The 22,695-nt window shown below is 37.6% G+C and overlaps 1 long non-coding RNA gene across 1 annotated transcript; it reads left to right on the top strand.

The window, feature by feature from the left end:
* The first annotated feature begins 19,773 nt into the window (after positions 1-19,773).
* LOC121913939 lies at positions 19,774-22,427 on the top strand. The gene is made up of 2 exons (XR_006100408.1): positions 19,774-19,860; positions 21,890-22,427. It is a non-coding gene; the product is annotated as an uncharacterized LOC121913939 (long non-coding RNA).
* Positions 22,428-22,695: the final 268 nt, after the last annotated feature.

Here is a 22,695-nt window from a genome sequence, read left to right as displayed (position 1 = left end):
TTGACAGAAGTCGAAGGAGTTGACGGACTCACGCTGGCTCCGGCTGATGACCTTTCAGCTTCAGGAAAGACTGTTTGCTCCTGTAGTATAACGCCTTCTTACATTCAGATATCTCTAAACAAACAGGAGCTACTCTTTATCAGTCTGGGTTCAGACTGATAAAAGACTTTAAATTTGTCCGATAGTTGAATTTTTTTATGATCTCAGAGGAAAAATTTTCATCCATGTTTGTTTTAGTTCAGTTTAATGGATGATTCAATCTTTTACAACATATTTTCATAGTTATTTGTATGAGTAATAATAATATTGTACTCATCAAGTTAACATTTGAGATTTGGGAACATTATCATCATTAATCATCATTAAAAAAACAAAAACTCACAGTGTAAAAAACTTATATGGAAGAGAAAGCAAAAGCAAACCGTAAAATTACTACCCAAACTGTCCATACGCAGCCTAATTTCCTGCCCCAAAGGAATTATTACGGTATGCTCACTTTCAGTTTGAACTCCAAATAAAGTTTAGATCATCTGTATAAACAGTTTGTTGTCTGATCGTCTGACTGCGTGTGTTTCAGACATAAGAGGCTCTGATTTGGTGTCAGTCAAATCTGGCAGAACTTGAGATATCTTCCATTTAAATCAGTAGAAACCATGTAAACCGTGATGCTTCTGCCATGAACGCCACATGGGTTGATGTTCTGTGTGAGTCAATTAAACACCTGCTGCATCTCAATACAGACATCAAAGGGTATCTTGCATGTATGCAATGAGGTGCTAAGGGGGTCTGATTGGTGTTTCTTACCCAGCTGGACTTCATGAAAGTGATTCACAGATCTCAGCAGCTACGTTGGTGAGAATAATGTCATCATAACTGATAGAAATGATGAGCTACACTACAAAAATAAGACTCAAGTTATAACAAACCAGAGCCTTTTATATTACTTGTCCATCACAAGGGTTACTAAACCAATGACATTAGCACTGCCTCTAGTGCAGCTCTTTTTCAGAGAAATGTTTTTAAACCAACGCTTCCATTAAAAGGACTGAGAGGTGATACAGAGCTCACCTGTATGTTGCTAAAAGACAAATCAGCGATACAGACTGAAAAACAGCACTGCATTGTTTCAGGTACTGGTGAGAAATACGACCCAGAAAGGCTGATTTAAGTAACACATCCATGACTTAAAAAGCTTATCAGACTCCAAACGGATTAAAAGAAGGGTAAAAATATGCTTGGGTCATGTTTGCACACATATAGCATGAGTGATGCTAGAATTATGCTTCTCCGAAAATGCACATTAATGTCTCTGCGAACCTACGCAGAGAAGTTACGGCTCGCAGAGAAGCCGATGTGCACACATCCCAAATCTCAACTATCTGCCTGTCAAGCAAGTTGACTGGTTGATTTAACTCAGGAGGCAGGTTCAAAACTGAGAGGAAAAGAAGCGTAAACATACTACATACTAGGAGTGTGCCCGAATACAAATACGTTATTGGGCAAAGCACAAATAGTGGGGGGGGGGTTTACGAACATTTGTTTCATACAAATTTAAAAAAAAAAAAAAAATTTCGGGAAGAAAAAATAAAACATGTTAAATACCAGCGCACAGGTCGGTTACATCGCTATCTCAGTGTCTCTCCTCTGCTCCGCTGTTACGTCTATCAGCAGGTCTCAACGAGGGGAGTCACATCCACCTGCCACATGACGCACATTTCCTAATTTGGACGTCACTCCCGGAGTCGGGGGTGTTCCCCAGAGATAAAGCTGAACTACTGACACAACTGAAGTGCTCCCAAGGGAACACTTCATGAACGCTTATTGTAATACATAAAAACAAAAACAGGATTTTTAAACCTCTTTCCACTTTTATTCAAATACAAATAAATAATTTTTGCTGCCTCAACAGATACAGATACAAATACAAATACTGGACTCTCTGCACATCCCTACTATAGTAGTGACCTCCGTGCACGTTTGCATACATGCAGCCCGGAGGACCATAACTCCAGCTTGAAAACTCCAGTTTTTACGCATCCTGTGTAGACTATATTGATTAAAGTAGAAGCAGATCTGTTCAGATGCACAGTGGTTGAAACGCTTTCTGTGTAGACACAGTGTAAGAAAGGCGTTTCCAACTGTGGAAAGTTGTCACAACTGCAATCACTTTATCTTTCATCATGATGATCGCAAAGTAGAATGTGGAGTTAATGTTTAACAGTAAAATGCCAGGAATGTGTGGTGCATCCATTCTTGATTGGCCGACACAGTGCGTTGTCAGATGAAGTCACATTGAAAATCAAGCAAAAGTTGACGCAGGTTCAACAATTTTGCTGGATGAAGCTGCATTTTTTCGCTGGAGCCTTCTGCCAATGCAGTGATCCCATTGAAATGAACGAGGCTGAATGTTCCTTCATTCATTGCTGTTGTCTATGTGAACACGGCGTAACAGTGTTGGGTGTTTGTCATCAGACAGCTCAGCAGGAGCAGTGACAGGTGTTGATGTGGGAACCTGCCCACCTGAGGAGGAGACCACAGGGACCCCCAGTACACCTCACCACCTCAAGGCAAACATTATGACTTTGACCTCCCTCTCTCTGTCTGTCCCAACAGACGCAGCAAGACGGTTGACGGTTCCCTTTTTCTTAAAGGTGCAGTGTGTAGAAATTAGTGGCATCTTGCGGAACAGACTTGGCAGAAATGTCATATAATATTCATAAGTATGTTTTAATTAGTGTATAATCACCTGTTTTTGTTACCTTAGAATGAGTCCTTTATATCTACAAAGGGAGCGGGTCTTCTTCCATGGAGCCCGCCATGTTTCTACAGTAGCCCAGAACGGACAAACCAAACACTGGTTCTAGAGATGGATTTTCACGTTTTTTGTGAGTTTTGCAGCCACCGTAGTTTCTCCTACACGCTTGGAAGAGGAGGGGGAAGGGTATTCAGTTAGTTGCAATCTGCAACCTCACCACTAAATAACCATTAAATCCTACAGACTGGTCCTTTAAGCTTTACTGTTAAGTTTCTTTTTGAGTTGAGTTGGGCTTATTACTTTACTACCGTTACTACATATGTTAGGAATTTGCCTGGGTGAGTTCATACTGTATTGCAACAGGACAGACAACATAATAATAAAATCACATACATAGTCATTTAAAAATACACAAAGTATCATAAATATATAAGATAAGCTAAAAACGATATACTTTAAAGTGCAGGAGGCTTGTGATTTTAAGGTTAAATAACCTGAACATATGTACAGTATATATATTTTCCTATTCTTACTTTTCTCTTTTCTTTTCTTCTGTTGTGTTTTGTCTCCTTTTGTTTTGTTTTTCTTCCTTTTGTTTCCTCTGTGTGCTGTTAAGCACTTTGAGTTGATCCAAAGTGTTGTGTGTAAAGTGCGATATAAATAAAGTTGAGTTGAAAATACCATAAATAATTACAAGGACAACCATGAACTAAAAAACAATATATACCTTAAACTGCTAGAGGCTTACCATTCAAAGTCTTTCATGAAAATTCAGTTCCGGCTTTATCATCTCAGGTTATTATTATTCATCATTTTCACTCTAATGAAGTGTGAGTGTACATTGACTTACTGGGAGTTCAGTCCGTTTGTCCTTTCTCAGAGGACAAAAGAACTGATGCCAAAAGTTTATAGCAATTTATAGCAGCCAGTTTATGGCAGCCAGCTAAAGGAGTTTTAGAGCTCTATGAGAACATATCAAGGACAAAAAAATTAAATCATCACTGGATCCTGTCCAGATGTATGTAAACGTCTGACACTTACTGCTGCTCTGGACTCAGTAGTAGTTAAAAAACTTAATCAGCTTGCTTGGTGAAATAATTTAAAGTAAAAAAAAGTTCAACAATGTTTAAGAAATGCTACAAATGTAACATTATGTAACATAAACTTAATTTAATTTGTATGAAGTTAAATTTACAAATGAACTGAATAACTGGCGATAAAAAATCTTAAGTCAATGTATACTTAATTTCTTTTTCTGGAGCTTTCAGCAGTCATCTCATGGTCAGTGGATGGAGTTTACTCAGGTGTCATAGAGATGTTTCAGTCGTCAATTGGATCTTTGTTTCGGATATTTTTATTGTGAAGCATATGTGCAGAAAGAATACAAAATATCGAGGAGTGAATGCGAGGCAAAGTATGAAAACAAAAAAACAAAAAAAAATACAGCACCATGAAGCAAATTCCTCCAGTCTGTCATTAAAGGGGACCTATGATGCTTTTCCTTATTTTCAGTCATATATATAATGTTACAATGTTGGATGTTCATATTAAATGTGGCCAAAGTTTCAGATAATGAGGTAAATGTATGTAGAAGTAATAGTTGTGAGCAAAAAGCATCAGCTTCAGACTGCTCTAAACGTTCAGTTTCCAACATTTTTTTCTACTTTCACTCCGCTCCACAAGCATTATGGTGTTTTTCCATTGTTTTGGGCGTAGTCATGCTGAGCCATGACTCAAGTCGAGCTGGCATGCTGTGAGTGTTTTTCCATTACACAGCAGGGCAAAGTAAATAAATAGTTTACCTGTTGGAGGTGTGCTGGTTGTCTGCAGCTCTTCATCAAACATCATCACTGCTTCTGCTTGTACTATTCCTCCCTGCATTATTTCTAACTGATCCGCTCAACAAACAGCTCCACATATCTCCAGACGTTGTTGTGTTGACCAGTTTTTAGCGCCGCTAACAAAGCTCTGCTAATTCGGTGAGGAATACATTTAATTAGCTGTAAATTCTTCACAATAAAAGTCCCCCATTATTTAGTCATTTAAAAGCTTTTAATGTGAAGCAGCAAAGCACAAAATGTTGGGTTTGCATCAGCGGTAACTTAACACAATGCTGATACAGCTGCCCCTCGGTAGGCTTCCTGAAGCTGGCCAATCAGAGCAGAGTGGGCTCATTGGGCCTTAAAGAGACAGGAGCTACAACCGCCTGTTAGAGACAGAGGCTGAACTGAAGGGCTGCATAAAAGATAAATAAGGAGTTTTTAACTGTGACTCATACAAAGCTGCTCTTGTGGAGTCCAAGAATAAAAATATAGAGCTGGAAATGAACACAATAGGTCCTCTTTAACAATATGTTGGATTAACTCCAAGTAGAGTTTCTCAGTCAGTGTTGTTATACGGAGTTTAAAAGTTGGTACATCTTTCTTTTTCCAGAACAAAAGAATAAGTTTATTTGCACAAAGGAGACCATAGGGATTTGTAGGTTTTTAGACCTTTCGGAAATTCCCTGTGTAACCAAAAGTGAATCTGGTTTTACTTGGACTTCAAAACTCTTTGAAAAAAAAAAAGTGAACAGAATTGTATTTAAGGGCATAAAACATAGCTATGGAGTAAAATCTGCTTCTACTTGGTCACACTTCTCACAAATTGGTGACATTTATGGAAAGAAGTGCAGCTTGTGTGACATTGTAAATTGTATCAAACAATGCCTGGCGTTGATCATGAGTTAAATTTTTCTCCTTTTTGCCAATTTACAATTTACAAAGCCAAGAGTGAACTTTTTACAATCAAACTACAAAATATTTTAAATTAAAATGAGAGCAAATGGGAACAGTGTCAAAACTAAAGTTAGGAAATAAAACTAAAATGAATCACCCTACTTTATATATGACTTTTCATAATGAAACTATTAAGTGTTTCAAATAAAATAGAAATAAAACTGCATTTAATACAAGTATTAATTGTGGAAAGTGACATTTACAATGGCAGAATCTATATAAGAAAATAAAATCTTTGCATGAAAGATCTAATAAAGATAAAATGCTGATAAAACAATAATCTTAAGCAGACCAGAGTCTTGTGATGATTTGGTATGAGTCAGCGTGGATTCCTGTTGGACTTGGCTCGTTCACAGCTCTGTATTGTTGGAGAGGAGGGAGATATAAATACTCAGACAGCTTCCTGCTTCTCCCTGCTGGGGTTCAGTATCACAGCTGTCCCAGCTGAGCACACACCCAGACACAATAGAACGGCCCCGGACCCGCTTCATGAAGCCCGGCAGACTGGTGGAGGCCTTCATGGAGGATTATCACACAAGCCTCCTTCATAGTTTTATTCAGAGCGTGACAGCAGGACAGGCTCAAAGACTGAGACAGATTTAGAAGAAGGTGACATTTCAAAACAACACGAGTTAAGTCATGTAGAAATGTGCTCAGAATAATGTGAGAGTTTAAAGTTTTTCTTTAAATCTTACTTAAAAAGGATTAAACTTGACTAACATTGTTCTGTGTTTACTACAACAACAACTACAGTAGTGTAACTAAGTACCTTTGCTCAAGTATGGTACAAATTTGAGGTACTTGTACTTTACTTGAGTATTACTACTAGTATTATAAAGTATTGAGTATTGCTACTTTATACTTCTGCTGTGCAATCAGAGGGAAATACTGTATTTTTAAGATTTTACATATAATTAGTTTGCAAAACGATGCATTGATTAACCTTCCCAACAGTATTTGTATTTATTTGTTAGGTTTGCTGGCATCAAAGGTAATCCTGCATACTTATTGTGTGATTGCTGAAAGACTTTGTTCTTCTCGCTCTTTATTATCCCGCAACTTCTTATTATTCCACATTCCGTACGTTTTTTTGGGACCTTTTCAACTGCTGCATAGTTTGTGCTTGACAAAAAAAAAAAAAAAAAACACATTCAAATGTCAAGCTGTGCAGCTCATTCAGGAGACGTGTGCTCTTACTTTTCTGTTTTCTAACGTATTCCAGCGAATGCATATTAACTTTTAAATATCAAAATGTATAACGGCGGTCTGCGGGAGGAAGTGAGTTGGAACTGCTCGGACATCCTTTATCCTACAGACACCATTCAGACTTTAAAATGTTCGCATCTATTCTGTCAGGGCTTTTACTGCAGTCATGTGATCAGGCACAGGGGAGAGCAGAGGTTTGTTAGATCAAATAAAAAATTCTAAACACATCTCACTCCATCTCTCTCTCCAAGCACATATCATACCTCAAACTGTTGCCACAAGCCTCCTCTCTCTCAAAATGTTAATGTATTTCCCATCGGAGTTATAGTTTTTGAGATCTAATAAGGAAAACGCTGTCTGGCTCTCATTGATTCCAATACAAACTGCAGGTGGTCCCTCTTAGTTTCTAAAACTTACAGATTCCTCTCTTCCTTCAAACACTGTCTTTTGCCTTTTCAGAAGGCGTTAACAATTATTATCAGAGGTTGAAACATCAGGTATTTTTCCAGAGGAGCAACCAAGTATTTCACACTGTGATGCATTTCTAACATCAGGCTGGAAACAGGAACATTTTACACAGAGCTGAAATGATAAGTCGACTGTAGGAAAATGAATCTGCAACTATTTTGTTTATCAATTAATTGTTTTCAGTTACTTTTAGGCAACAATTTCAAACATTCTCCAGTTAAAGCTTCTCAGTTGTGAGATTTGCTGCTTATCTTTGTCTTTTATGATTGCAAAATAAATATCTCGGGGGGGGGTTTAGACTGTTGATCTGACAAACAAGCAATCCGAGGACATTACCTTGAGCTTTAGAAATTGCAATTTGCCAGTTTTTCTGTGATTTCATAGATAAAACAATTAATTGATTAATCAGAGAAAATAATTGGCAGATTAATTGATGCTAAAAAAAAACAAAAACATTTGTTAGTTGCAGCCATAATCTCACATGAACAGCATCATTAAAATGAGACATGAAAACTAAAATATAATGACCTGATTTATTTTACCGGCAACAATTATTAAAGAACCTCGGAAACTTCTCTGAACCTGAAACCTTTAACAACAACAAATACAAGAAAAAAACTCAATAAATAAATATAGAAATAAAAGAAAAGTTTAAGGAATCAAAATAATGTGCTTGTTTAAAATAAACAATCACAAACGGTGCAAAGTGTTAGGTGAGGTAGATGAGGTAATGCAACAATATAAAAAGAAATATTCAGCATAAATCTCATCCACTGTAAGCTTGTAGGAAACATACTGAGCATGTGGATGGACAATACAGGAGTGGATCATGCTTTTAGAAGTTTCTATGGAAAGTAAATAACCAGAGGCGTCCGTTGTAAGAGAAAAATCCATTATGTAGGAGCAAGTTACAAACATTTCCAAGCTACCTTTCAAGCTTACAAGGTCTTTCATAGCAACAGACAGAAGCAGATCCATGTATGTACCTTTATAGCACACTTGTGCATTCAAACCTGTTGCTTTGTTCACTCTTTCAACAAGTAATTTTTTCAGATTCAGTAGGAACTCTTTCAGTGGTTTAATATCATCAGGACACATTTTCTGAATAAAGGTGAACATGTGAATGAGTTTCTTAAGGATAGTCTAAATGCAATGCGATACATACAAGCCAAACGACAGTATAAATGCATCAGCCAACCACTCACGACAACTTCATCTCCGACTACATCAGTGACGCTCTGAGGACTGAAGTGACCACAGTGAGGAGAGCAACAGGATTGTCAGCCATACCTATCTCGCCTTCCCGCTGCAAAATACAAACAAGACTAGGGATGCACGATATTGGACTGTTTCTTCCTGGCGGTCCCGGTGTTTCCTCCGCAGGCTCCACTTCACTCAAGCTACCCGTCAGTCCAGCTGCTTCTTCCCACTTCAACCTGAATAACAAACTGGGGCTCTCCATGGAGAGCCGGGGCTAATCTTAGCTTCCTGTTAGCTTCCTGTTTCAACTGACAAAAGTGGGTGTTTTTAGCGAGAGGTCAGGACATTTGCAGCCGTTTTTCTGGCGATAAACCGGCTTTTTTTAGTGAGAGATCGGCTGTTTTTATTTTATTTTTTATTTTTATTTTAACCCAAACCATGATCTTTCCCCTAACCCTAACCAAGTGGTCTGTGCCTAAACCTAACCAGACCTTAACCACAGCGTTGTCAAACCATAAAACATCATTATTTAACGGGTAGAAATGTTAATATGCTACATTTGTATAAATGTTGATATGATACGTATTACACGTGTTGAAACGTAGATATTCAATGTTTCTGTGGTTTGCAGAAACGTTCAATGCCAACGTTTTATTCTGGTGACTGAGTTGTCTGTACTGTTGCTAAAATAATCTCTCTTTGTGATTCTGATGCTCCACATTACATGGTGAGTTTAGTTTGTTTTATATTCCAACGTCTCCAAACGATTTAATTTTATTTAAATGATGTCCCATTGCTGTCCGTGTAGTAGCATGTATCACTTTTTAACTGATATTGTTTTCTTTCATGCCTAAGTACTAGTGGTTTTAGTACTATAGTGGCCTAAATGAGACACATCAGTCATTTACAGCAGTATCCCTAACTCAGTCCTTCAGTCCTTCACAGATACGCCATATAAATCAATCATTATCAATGTTATCTTAATAAATAAAAGATTCCCTTTGAACACACTTTTGTTTTTCAGGCGGTTCATAGAGATAAACTCTGACAGAGGCACAGAAGACAGAAAGTCACAGAGAAAAAGACGACATCAGTCGACTCTTTTGTGTCGAGTCCAATAAAGAAACTTCAGTAAACTCAACACAGAAGGACTTGAGTCAGTAAACCCTCTCACCCGCCCGCACAATCAGTCTCTTAGCCGCACTTTTCAAGTACGTAGTGAGTTATTCTTGGTCAATCACTCACATTCACTGGTATTCACTGACCAAAATCACTCAGTCAGTCATGCTCTCATAGTTACTGTCATTCACTTGCTCACTCACTGCAAACCCTCATAAATACACATTTAACTTGGACACTTTGGTTACAGCTCGCATTAGAGGAGCATGTTAATATTTTATGATGTTTTATGTTTGTATTTGTTTAGACTGTTCAGGCAGACTGAACTACTTGTGTATTTACTTTTTAAATGACTGAAATTTAAGTTTAATTACCTGAATGAGCTCCATGCTTTGTTTTTTCTATTACTTTCTAATTTTATACAAGTGTTTATGCATCTTAATTTAATATATTAATAAAGTGAGACACGGTTTGAAAGAAACACCTTGAAGTTATATCATTGTTTTAACATTTTAAGACACAATTCAAACGTCTGTTTATTCACAATTATAAATACTGTAAATGAGTTATTATATCAAGTCACTCACAGTAGTCTTCACTGCTTGTATAGTTACACAATAGTGTTTCAAGTAGTATGTCACACATGTTGCAGTTTACAGTAAACATCTAAGTATACCTCTTGTGGAAAAAATGCAAATTAACAGTAATCCTGAAGAGTTTAGTGCATTATGACCTCAGTATTTATTGCTTGACTACTATATGGGACTGTAGTACGCTGTATAGGTTTTCATCTTCTTATGTCAAACTTGATACATTATTTTAATTCATAACTTTATTTTATATTGGTAACCATCTTTTTTTTAAATTTAGACATATTTCATCACTGTGTGATTCATATGCAGCTGCTCCTGTTCATTCAGTTGTCAAATCTTTGCCACAAGCGCCCTTGAAAAACTCCAGTTTAGAGGACAAGCGATGCTTTCATTTCACAGAGTCTGGTTTCACTTGTCGGTAGAAAAAGGGAAAATTCTAGTGAAAATTATAGGAGACACAGGTGCATTAGACAGTTTCTCCCACTTCTGACATCGGGGAAACTGTTCTTGTCAGGGGGTTAAACGTTTTGTTCGTACATCTGCACAGAGTCGAGTTTGTCTCTGGTTCGAGAGGAAGTCTGTGTGGGTGAATGGGGTGGACGTTATGACCCGGCTGGGGACCGGGTCTGGGCTGACGGAAAGCTGCCAAAGGCTGTAACCAAGTTGTTGTCCGTCTTGCAGGAACCTGTAGTTGCTCCAGTGTGCCCTGAAAAATTTCCTACCTATACTGACACACATGCATTGAGTCTTGCTGCTCCCCAGACCTCTGAGAATGGTACACAGGATGCTGTTGTCCCATTCGATATGAGGCCGCACTGCGCGGGGGAGAATTTGGCTCTTGACAACGCCATTTTTCAAGTTTGTCAAGAAAATTCTGAAGCGCCGCTTGTTCTGTTAAAGACTTTGGCCGAATTCAGTTTGTGTCCAAACTGTGCTCTCATGCTTTTGAAAATGTGAAAGCTGTTTTGTGTGCCAAGCCAGTGCCTGCTGCACATTGTTTTAATCACCCTTTCCAGCTCTTTGGTAATGCCAGTATTGATGGGGTTCAAGCTGTATGGGTCCAGACAAATGATCAGTGGGTTGATCCCTCATTCAGCAACTTCTTTAAGAAGTTCAGCTTGTACAAACTCAGCTGTCTACTCATTGAGAAAGAGACCCTTGTTCCCAAATGGTCATTACAACATTTTGACACACAGCAGCATGTGCTCTGGGCTTTTTTGTATTTATTTGTAAGGGACCATTTACAGTGTTAAACATAGATTTTATCATTTGATGTACTGTGCCAGAGTTAGCTTACAAACCTCCTTTTTTAATCTTGATTTTTTTTTATATACATAAATTAAGTGTTGGGGTGGTAAATACACATTGCAGAAGAAAAAAAATATCAAAACTTAATTTTATTCAAATTTTACTGTAGTGGACAACAGGATTTCATCGTTCTCAATGAAACATTTAAAAGCTGAGTACATGGAAAGATCCACTGGACTCATCCAGTAAAATACAATACCACACACAAAACAAATAGCAAATGTAGCCTTTCCATTCTTTTGTATTAACTTCACCATTTCACCTGAATCTTTTGTGATTTCTTCATTAGACGTTTGACTCTAGATGGTTTTTCATGAAGCATTCTGACTTTTTTGGAGACGGAGAGGAAGATGTTATGCATCTCACAAAGGTTTTGCTTTTGCATCCAGACATTCTGCATCTGGAAGCATTTGGAATATTGAGCATTTGGGGGCTAATGGATTGCACCGTACTTCCTCACTCCGTGTCCAGACAGCAAGCGTGTCAGACGCATTTTTCACGCACACATCACATGCAACAGATACATTCTCATTGTAATCTATGCAGCTGTCTGCACCGGCTCCGTGAAGACAGCCACGTCTCACGGGCGTAACCGCGACCTGAAGCACGCATCATGTAACAGAGCACTTGCTGCTGCTGCTGCTGCTCACGCTACGTTTGCAAGTCATCTGGACTTCCTTTTCTTGATTTGCAGAGAAAATTCTTTGTCACTTGAGTGAGTGTCATCTCTTTGACATGTCTGCACCTGAGATATCAGTTCCTCAGCCAAGAGGCGTTTAAACACCAGGTATTGGGGAGGTTTTCTTTGCAGGTTGTTGCAAAGCCTGACCGTCCTGTTGGTACTGAATCCATCAGTTGGTTTTGGCCAAATCAGTGAAGTGAAGCATGATACAAACAGTCCACTTCTCGGTGCGGCTGGACATTCTGTAGTAGCTGAGCATGTGATTGCACGTCAACCACCCCCTCATGTTGTTGTTATATTACGCTACCACTGCAGGTCTTGGGACTTGTGCTTGCTTGTTTTCTTCTTTTGACCATCTAGATCAGGTATCCTGAGCCTCATGAATGGTTGACACCATGACAACAGGCTTGTTGTCCATCCACTTGGTGAGTGCAATTTCCCAAGGTCTCCATACAACAATTTCTAATGACCCTCTTCCTGTTTTACTCAGGACCTCATCAGCAGTGAAGTGGCACACTTGAAATCCGATTCCTCTGAATTGTTCCTGTAGCAGACGGACCCCTTTCCAGAAGAGTTTCCAGAAGCTTGATGGTGGTAAAATACCGGTCAAAGTACACCAGATGTTCTTTACTCGGTAGGTCTCAAAGTCCAACACAATACCTTTAATCCTTTTCAGTTTGGTTTGCCGGGAACATATTGACGAACTGGACACCGGCCTGTGAGTAGAACCATTTGTTTGTCAATGCAGACCTTTGCTGGCCTGAGTAGGATGAGGCAACCTTGGAGCATTTTCTTCAGGAATGGTCTTACTTTCCAAAGCAGATCCTTTTTCTTCTCATCTTCTGTCTTCTGTGCTTGTTGTGATGGCAGCCATTTTGAAGAGACAGGAAGAGGAAGTTTGCAAGGTCACATCCCCTCCACAAACATGTAATTTTAAAGCCCCAGTTGTCCTTTTTAAGGATCATCAGAGTGACATGTATAGTATGAGAGATATGAGCAAAAACATAATGTGCACTAGAGTGGACAAATATGAATTTCTGGGTCACAGGAGGTTTTTTTTTTATCTCAAGTCACTTGACAGGTGACAGTTAAAACAATGCAAAATAACAAAACACTACAAAGCAAAAAACACACAGGACACATAATACAAAGTTACACACAGCAGCACATCAAACACACCCACAATATCAACTATAAGTGACAAATGAATGCTTAACAAATAAAATTATAATACCTTATAAATCCACGTTGAATAAACAGTATAACACTCACAGGAAATTTTCCTGCAAGTACTTGCAAGTATTTTCTTACATGAAGTACATTTTGCTAATGACACTTTACACATACTAAAGTACTTTAGTAACATTTTCAATGCAGGACTAATAATAAATGTAATAATGTTTTTACAGAGTGGTTTTGCTATTTTTACTTGACAATCCAAATACTTCCTCCACCACTGACTGCTACTAATGCTAAAGAAAGTACAGCTACTACAGTTACTGCTACAGGTATTACTTTATACTTATACTGTTATAGGTACTGTTAATACTACTGCTTCTGGTACTGTAGCCTTACTGCTAATACTTCCATTAATACTAGTACTGTCACTACATTTGCTTTAAACTTCTACTAAACTACTATTACAGAGGTTGAATTACCAACAACTGATGACTTGAGGTTCATCCTGTGTGCCAGTTAGTTTGTGGTAGTTTGATGGATTTGTTTGTTAATGTAAATGAGTTCAAATCATTTATTTTAGTTTATCAAGTGCTTTGATATTTCTAAATACATATGTGCTCTATCAAGTTATCACAAATGAATTACAAACTAACTGATACATATTGTTTTGGCACTTTGTAACTTGAAAAGCAGAGATTTTTATCAAAAGGCAAAACATTGACATTGACTTACATTACATCAGTTTCTATCCACCAGTATTTATTTGGATTTTTACATTGCATGTAAAAAAAAAAATACTCAATGAGTCGAAAAAACATATATACATGTTGCAAAATGTTTTTTCGCCTTGCCTGAGATGGAAAAATGATTGTATTGATGACAGTAAAATGCAACAAGGTGCAATGGAAACAGACACAGCAAATAACTCCATGCTTCAGGTATGACATGCATGAAGCATGTGACTTGAGATGAAAACATCAGATCAGTGCAGAGCGATGAGGAGACTGTAACGTAACTCAAATTAATACATTAAAACAAACAGAAATGTCATATTTTAATCAGGTCGCTACACGGTTTGCCATCGTTTGAGCTTTGACTGTCGTTCTTTTAATGACGTCATCTCGTTGTGTCCTCTTCTTCTACAACGGTTTAATGGCACCGACTGGAGAATCCACGCTACCAACAGTTTATTTTGATGAACCAACTCCTATTATTAACAGTCGTGGATGGAAACAGGCATTAATTCATATTTTCTTTTGCAATGTTTCTGGAAAGCCAGTTAATCAAAAACTTCTGTTGTATCAGTAACAGCAGAAGTAAAACAGTAATCCTGCATTATTTTACCAGCTACAGCAATGATAGCAGTATAAGTAGTAGCAGTGCTTGTAATATTGCAAGAAGTAAAGTTTTATATCTTAAAAGGAAATTAAACATCAATGTATTTTGCTTTAAGATACTGAAAAGGGAAATGTGTTATATAAAGGAAAAAAATTCAAAGAAATTCAAAGACAGCAGCTTCATAAGTGAGTCTCATAAATTAATTTGATTGCTATAATTTATCAGCATGAAGCAAATGTGGGCTGTGGACATTACATCATGACATGAAGGGGAAGTCCGGCCTGTGATAGAGCAGCTGGCCCAAAAAACACCTTCAGTTTATGAAACACCAGCCGCCGCTGTTAGCGTCAGAGCTGCCTGAAGACTGTTCACAGCCGGAGGGGAGGACACGGCGTCCTCTCAACTCATCTGATGTCTTTTTTCAAAGCTCTCGCACCCTCTGGGCTTTACTTTCAGAGTGGGTTTTAAGGAGATTTTCCCAAGAAAAAAAAACAAAAAAAACACTTTTCTGTAAGCCCTTGAGTGCTACTTTTGAATGATGCGTTTTTGCGAGAGAGCTGGAAGAGCCTCTTTCTGTCATCAATGCCATTTCAGAGAGCTGCAGTGTTTTATAATCTTTATATTGCTCAGAAATACTGCAGGGTTCAGGATGAGTAGCAGGGCAGGAAACCAGCCGATGAATCTTTAAATCCAACACGTAATCTCGCTATTTTTATTAGTAAGACTTTTCATTTTTAATAATGGAAAGTAGCTTTTCTACGCATTCAACATCCAACCTTCATAACATCAAATTCTAAAAACACATCTGTTACAGATTACTATCTGTCATAATCTAACATCCTTTAAGTTTTATCCAGATTCATTTATGAGTTTTTATTATTCTGTGAATATTTATAGCCCTGCTCTAAATATGCTGTTAGTTCACTACTTTGGACCAGAATGAAACATCTCAACTATTTGAAGGATTTCCATGAAATTTTGTTCAGACATTCATTGTTCGCCAGAGGATAAATCTTAATGACTTTGGTGATCCTGTGACTTTTCATCGACCAGCAGAAACAACAGATCAAACTTTACACTTAAGGTCTTTGCACACCAAGTCTGTTTTTTTCGTCCGAAATTGTTGCACGTGAAAAAATAAATATGACGTCACGTTGTGTCAATCACGTTTACACACCGACTCCGAAAGTTTCGTCCGTCATTAAAGTGTTCGGGGCAGGTTCGATTTCACCGTAGTTACAATGTACCCGGCCGCCATTTCCAGTTTGAAAAGTGGTCCCTCCCCTTCCGCTACGTAGCCAAGATGGCGACCATTGAGGGCGAGGAGTGTCCAGAGTTCCACACTCAACTTTTTGACCGTTTTGAGTGCACCATCCGGGTTCTCACAGTGCACTGCATTTTTCCATACTTCTCAGTGTGAACGCACTTATGCACTCAAAATGTTAAGTGTAAGTACAGAAGTATGCGATTTGAGACACAGCATTAGTCTCCTTATTTTATGACATTCATTCATTCATTTATCATATATAATCAATTGTGATAGAAAATTAGAAATGTTTATGATTGATATTCTTTTTTTTGTTTGTTTATGTGCTCTATTTTTTTTCCCTCCCGTTTCTCTAATGTTCCACTGAGGCAGTTTGCATCCAAAAGTCTTTTGAAGAAGTTTATGATTCTAACAGTATCCAAGTTTCCGATCATCTGTGTCCAGCTGTGACCTGATCTGTTGACATCTCAGCTGCTCATTTCTCTACCCGCTAAACTGGATCAGGTGTTTTACATGCCACAGTATCCTGTTTTCTATCAGACAGTACTACAGGTAAAAATATCCAGGTTTCTGAAACCTGCTCAACATCTAACAGGGATACTCCTGAAAATCCTTGAACCTGATCATATCCAAGATACTGACATGCATGTAAACCTATATCATGTATACAGGAATATGAATACGGAGGTTTCTCATGCTCCATGTGAAATTCATAACCCAAATATGATCAAAACCAGGACACTCTTGTGCATGTAAATGTGCACACCAATACTATCAGTGGCAGCAGCATCAGTAGTAATAACAGTTATCAGCAGCAGTGTTTTTGTCAATGGTAAGAACGGTGACCAAACGCTGCATCACTGTGCATTAGGCTCCTAGCAACAGTCCTCACTCAGTCAGGATCCACATCACCACACATCTGAGCAATCATGTCATTAAATCTGCTGATGACACCACAGCAGAGCGGCGCTTCACTAACAGCCGATGAGTCAGCCAACAGAGAAGAAGCGACACACGGCTCCAGATCTGGTACAAGGACAACAATCTCTCTCTCTCTCTCAATGTCAGCGAGACAGAGGAGACGGTTCTTGACTTCAGAAAGACCCCTCTTTACCTCCACATATATATTCAGCACATCAGAGAGACAACCTTTCATGGCAGAAACAGGCTCTTTTTTCCTGTGCCCAGCTGTTACAGATGTATTTATTGATTTGAAACACAGAGTATAATCAAAGATCCAGTCACAGCTTGACTACACACGGTTAGAAATGCAGAGGTGACCACATGTATTTTGTGGTACAGGTAAGGAGCTGAATTATTCCTTTGTTTTAATAATTTTTTGTCTTCTTTGTTTGTTTTTTCTCCCTTTTGGTTTCATCATCTCATCCTTTTGTAACTATTTAATGAATGATATTTGTTATTTAATTTGTTTTATATCTTTATTTTCTGGAGGGAATGTTTTAAAACATTTAGATTTCAATGTTACTTTATTAAATCTTTTTAATGTAACTCTAAAACATCCACTGTACCTACAAATTATAATTATTTATATTAGTTTAAAATACAAAATGTGCAACATGTACACATATCATCCAGTACTGTTTAATGTACTGTTTATTTAAGCAGACTGTACATAAAGTAAACTCTTTAACACGACTTGTATCTTTGTTTACAGTTTACAGAAACTGTTCTACCCGTATATATATAGACATTTTATGTTGTTGTCCATTTGTTGTTTATATATGTATGTGTCTATTTTTTTTCTATTTGCTTGTACATAACAGTGATATGTTAATTTTTAGTTATCTTTGTTGAGCTTGGTTGTCCTTGTTTTAGCTGTATGTCTAGATGAATCTCCCTGAACACTGTTGTGTGTGAGAACATCTAAACATACTTGACCAATAAAGTTGATTCTGATTCTGAAATGAATTCTGAAAAAAAACAAATGTGAAATTCATATTTTAACATGATATTTATAATCAATCACATGTGAAAACTGTTAAACCCACATGTGCCTGTATCATGTGGATGCATCACATGTGAAAAGCTGTTTCACATGATAGGAAATCATTTTTTTCACTGGATTTGTAACATGGTAGAACCACATGTACCTAGAGCCCATTTCACAAAAGTGATTCGTTAAACAGGACACTGGCAGCATTTGTGAGCTCTGCTTACAAATGCTGCTCAACAACCTCTCCACATGTTTCAGCAAAAACAGTCGCAAAATTATTTTAATTATGTGCATTTTTCCTGTTTTATTTACTATTTATTCATCACTACATTCAAACCCCACACACACTAAGGAATAAATTGGAAAAATACTAAATACTGTTTTATTAATTTATTTATTTTGCTGGCCTTAAAAAAATAATTTGTATAACTATATTTGGTCTAGAACTATTTAAACAATCATGAAATATGCACCATGTGTAAGGTTTTAATTGTAGAATGCAAGTTTCTAAAACACCCAAATTACCATCAAAATATATCATAATTAATAATAATTATAATAATAATAATTAATCTTTTTTTATGTACAAATGCTTAAAGCTTTTTGCAAGAGGTAACTTTTTGGTAACACTTTACAATACAGCCCACGTTTTACGGTGTAATTTCCTGGAACTTCCGGTGTAACTTCTTCGTATGAATCGGCACATATAAAATACTTACCGGTTCTTACTGGTACATGTAGGTACAGCAGAAGAAAACAAAATGAGAAACAAAGGAGTAACAATTAGGGATGTAGTCGGATGAAGTGTAACTTTCTGACATTTACTGTGTAATTTCCTGGTATTTATGGTGTAACTTCCTCGTATGAATCCATACGTACATATATGTGCAATAAAATCAAATGTTTTTGCCCTTTGCTCATTTTTTATGCATGTGTCTGGCAGGCAAGCCTCAACCACACTCCAGAGATTTATTATGCTTATGTCTACTTCATTGTATGAATGTGAATAAGAACAAGACAAGAAATGGGTTTATACTACTACTACTAGTACTAAATTGTATTATATAAAACAACAAAATATCTTAACTATTAACTAATCTATTATCTTAACTAAGGAAACAAGGATATACACATTTTCATGACAATCAAAATCAAAATGTAGTTATAAAATTATTAATTTCAGTAAAAAAAAAAAAGGAGAAAACCAACAAGAACAAAACAGGAAACTATGTTTAAATTGCAAACTTAACAAACCAACAACAACGACAACAAAAGAAAAACAAAACAAAAATTTTCAGGTATTTTTTGTGTTCTACATCACCACTTTAGTGGGAGGAGTTCATCACTTCTTTGCACTTTTTTTATTTTGTTCTTAAGCTCAGGACAGAAGTTCACAAATTCTTTAAACTACAATGTGAAATCTTTTAGGGTTGTAACTTGCTTACTAAGTGTAAGACTGGGACAACAGCACATACCTTGTGGTTTCTGTGTAATTAAAGAATAAAATAATTTTTCATAACTACCTGTGAACCTTATTATTGATTAAATATAACTATGAATATTATTACATTACTGTGTTGTTATTTTTTCATCCTCAGATGACAATACAAGCCTTCTATAGCTGTGCACTGGAGAGAGGTGAGTGCAGTGCTGGACCAACATGGCTGCTAGGAGCTAATTTTCAAAAGTATAGACCCATTTCTCGACTGGTTCTTATTCACATTCATACAATGAAGTAGAAGACATAAGCATAATTAATCTCTGGAGTGTGGGTGAGGCTTGCCTGACAAACTGCCTGCCATAAGAAAAGGGCAAAAACAATAGATTTTATTGCACATATATGTATGTACTGATTCATACGAGGAAGTTACACCATAGGTTCTGGAAAGTTATACAGTAAATGTTGGAAAGTTACACTTCATTGTACCACATCCCCAATTGTTACTCTCGTTTCTCATTTCTCGTTGTTTTGTTTTCCTCTTCTATACCTACATTTAAGTACCAGTAACAACCGGTAAGTATTTTATATGTACGGATTCATACGAGGAAGTTACACCGGAAGTTCCAGGAAATTACATGTGTAAAATGGGAAGTTACACTGTAAAACATGGGCTGTATGTGATAAGTAAGTGTTTTAAGCCATTACCCATGTCTGACTCAAACACTACCTCTCATTATCATTTGCAGCCATTTATAAACATACATATATTCACTGTTGTATGAGGAATGTTCACTGTGTGTAGTTGTACACACCTTCTTAAAGGAAGTAAAAGATTCAAACACTTACCTCCAGTTACCCACTAGACTCATCAGCTTTACCTCAGCTTCATTTACTGCACCTGTCAGTTTATGAGAATCATTATGTGTCTTTTGCTCCTCACATCAGCAGAGAGCGTTGCATTTGTAATGCTAATGACTCTTAATGTGCTAGACGAGAGTCATTACGGAGGTTTTGAACTAAATGCTTTACATTTTTGGCACCAGGGGAGGAGAGTAACTCATTACAAGTTCTCATATTGCTGTAATTATCTAACTTTTTGAAGCATTTTTGGAGTATATTCTAAAAGCAATTAATCAAGAACCTTAAGTTTTACACAAATACTTTCACAAAGACAGGAAATCCAGAGCTGTTGTGCAGTTGTTGCCTAGTCAGAAGGATTTTTCATTTCAGTTTTCTGTGATTCTTTTCCCTCATCAGGCAAACTAAAACTTGTATTAACAACATCACTGAACTGCAGATGGAGTGGGTTTTTTTTTATGGCAGATTCATAGTGAACCAGTAATGGTCTAGCCTGAAAATCAGACTGAATAACAAGTTTGTTCAATCAGTCTGAGACTGCCTTCATGTAAGCTGTTTGGGAGGGAAGTACTTTGATATATTTTTTCCTCTAACAATCAGAGAGCGAAGGATGTTTTTACAGTAAACAGTGAAATATGTTGATTTAAGAGTTGTCAACACTCAGGAGCCCTTATGAACATGGAAACAGGTTTTACTCGCTGTAATCATTCCTCCCGTTCATCATGACTATTAGAAGATTCCCTTCACAGGCTTACAATGTCAGTCCTCAGTCCTCGTTTTGAGCAAAAATATATTTAAAAGTTTATCTGAAAATAACAGGAAGCTTCTGTCATCACCGGGTCTGTGTAGTAATTGGCATAAAAGTGGATAACTTCCACAGTTACTGTAGGCGTATCCGTGGCTTACGTTAGCAAGCCAAGCTAGCAACACATTTTTTCATGTCTGCCTTAAACCAACAGTCAGGAGCCAAAATGAACATTGAAACCTGTTTTTCTTGCTGTAATCATTCCTCCTGTTCATACTGACCATTAGAAGATCCCTTCATAATGCACTTACAATGGAAGTGATGGGGGACAAAATCCACAGTCCTCCTTCTGTACAAAAAATGTATTTAAAAGTTTATCTGAAGCTAATATGAAGCTTCAGCGTCCAAATGAGTCAAATCAAGTAGATATCTTTCAATGTTACAGTCTTTTTAGTGCCAAAGTTCCTCTTTTTGTTACTATTCTTCCACCTGCAGCTCAACAGGGAAACACTGTCCGAGGAAACACAAAGAGGGAATTTGATGCTAAAAAGACTGTAAATGTGTCAGATATCCACTTGATATGACTAACTCAGGCTGCTGAAGCTGAATATAAGCTTCACAGAGACTTTTACATGCATTTTTGCACAAAATGTGGCTTTTGGCCACTATCATTTACACTGAAAGCACATTTGAAGGATCTTTTAATATCCAGTATGAACAGGAGGAATGATTACAGTGAGGAAAACCTCTGTCACTGTTACTATGGACACCTGACTGTTATTATAAGACACACTGGAAAAATTGTGAACCTGTCAGACAGCGAGTACACCGACCCCCAAATGTAAAAGTAACAATTATTAGTATTATAATGACTACTATTATATTTTTGTCCTCACTTGGTTTATTTTGTTTTATGTATATATTGTGTTTTGTATGTCAGCTACTTAAGCTACTTAAACCTGAACTTGAACTTCCTTCTTCTGCTGCTGGTTCTCTCAGTGCTGCTGCTACGTCCTGCCTTGCTCAGAGGAACTTCATGGCGGTTGAAGAGAGCGAGAGAGCGCTGCTCCTTCTCCTTTTTCCTTCCCAGCCAATCACATGCCAACGTGCTCCTGCAGTCGTCCCTCATGCTGAGTTTGACAGCGCTGTGTTACAGCAACACAAACTTTGAGACATGGAGAGAGATGACTGGAGGATCTGGATGCATGCTGAGGAAAGAAAAAAAAAAAACAACAAAAAAAACGCCCTGTCAGGATTTTACAAACAAGAAAGGTGTGAAACATGAAAGGCTGACAGAAAGTGAAAAATCTGCAGATTCCATATGGAGGTGCTGATGGTGCAGCGTCTGCAGCAGGGGTCGCCTGTGGCAGCCGCTGACTGCACTGCACACACTCCTGAAACAGCACACACACACACATGCATCAACCTCTTCTGCAACTTCTACTTTGATTGTGAATTACTACGTTTCCCAGAATGCCTTTTAATAACTTCTAAAACAATAGCTGAGAATGTGTCATCTTGAGCCATTTATGTATGCTAAAACTGACCCAGGTAGAGTAAACACTTGGTATAAAAACAGTGCAGCATGTTGACCTGCCTGCTCCAACATGGTGGCCTGTAGGACGGGTGGTGCAATCCTCCTACTTCCTCCTCCACCACCACAAAAATAAAAAAAAATACAAAAATCAAGACAAAAGCATGTTATATTTGACGGTTTGTGCAAGATGGGATTTAGCAAGACTTTCATCCCAAGAAAAACGACACAACAGGTCGTGATGTCAGTCACCAAAAAACGACCTTAGTTA

This window comes from Thunnus maccoyii, chromosome 16, assembly GCF_910596095.1.
Source record: "Thunnus maccoyii chromosome 16, fThuMac1.1, whole genome shotgun sequence".
NCBI classification, from domain to species: Eukaryota; Metazoa; Chordata; class Actinopteri; order Scombriformes; family Scombridae; genus Thunnus; species Thunnus maccoyii.
Note: the sequence above shows the minus strand (reverse complement) of the source record. Positions and strands in the feature narration are given on the sequence as shown.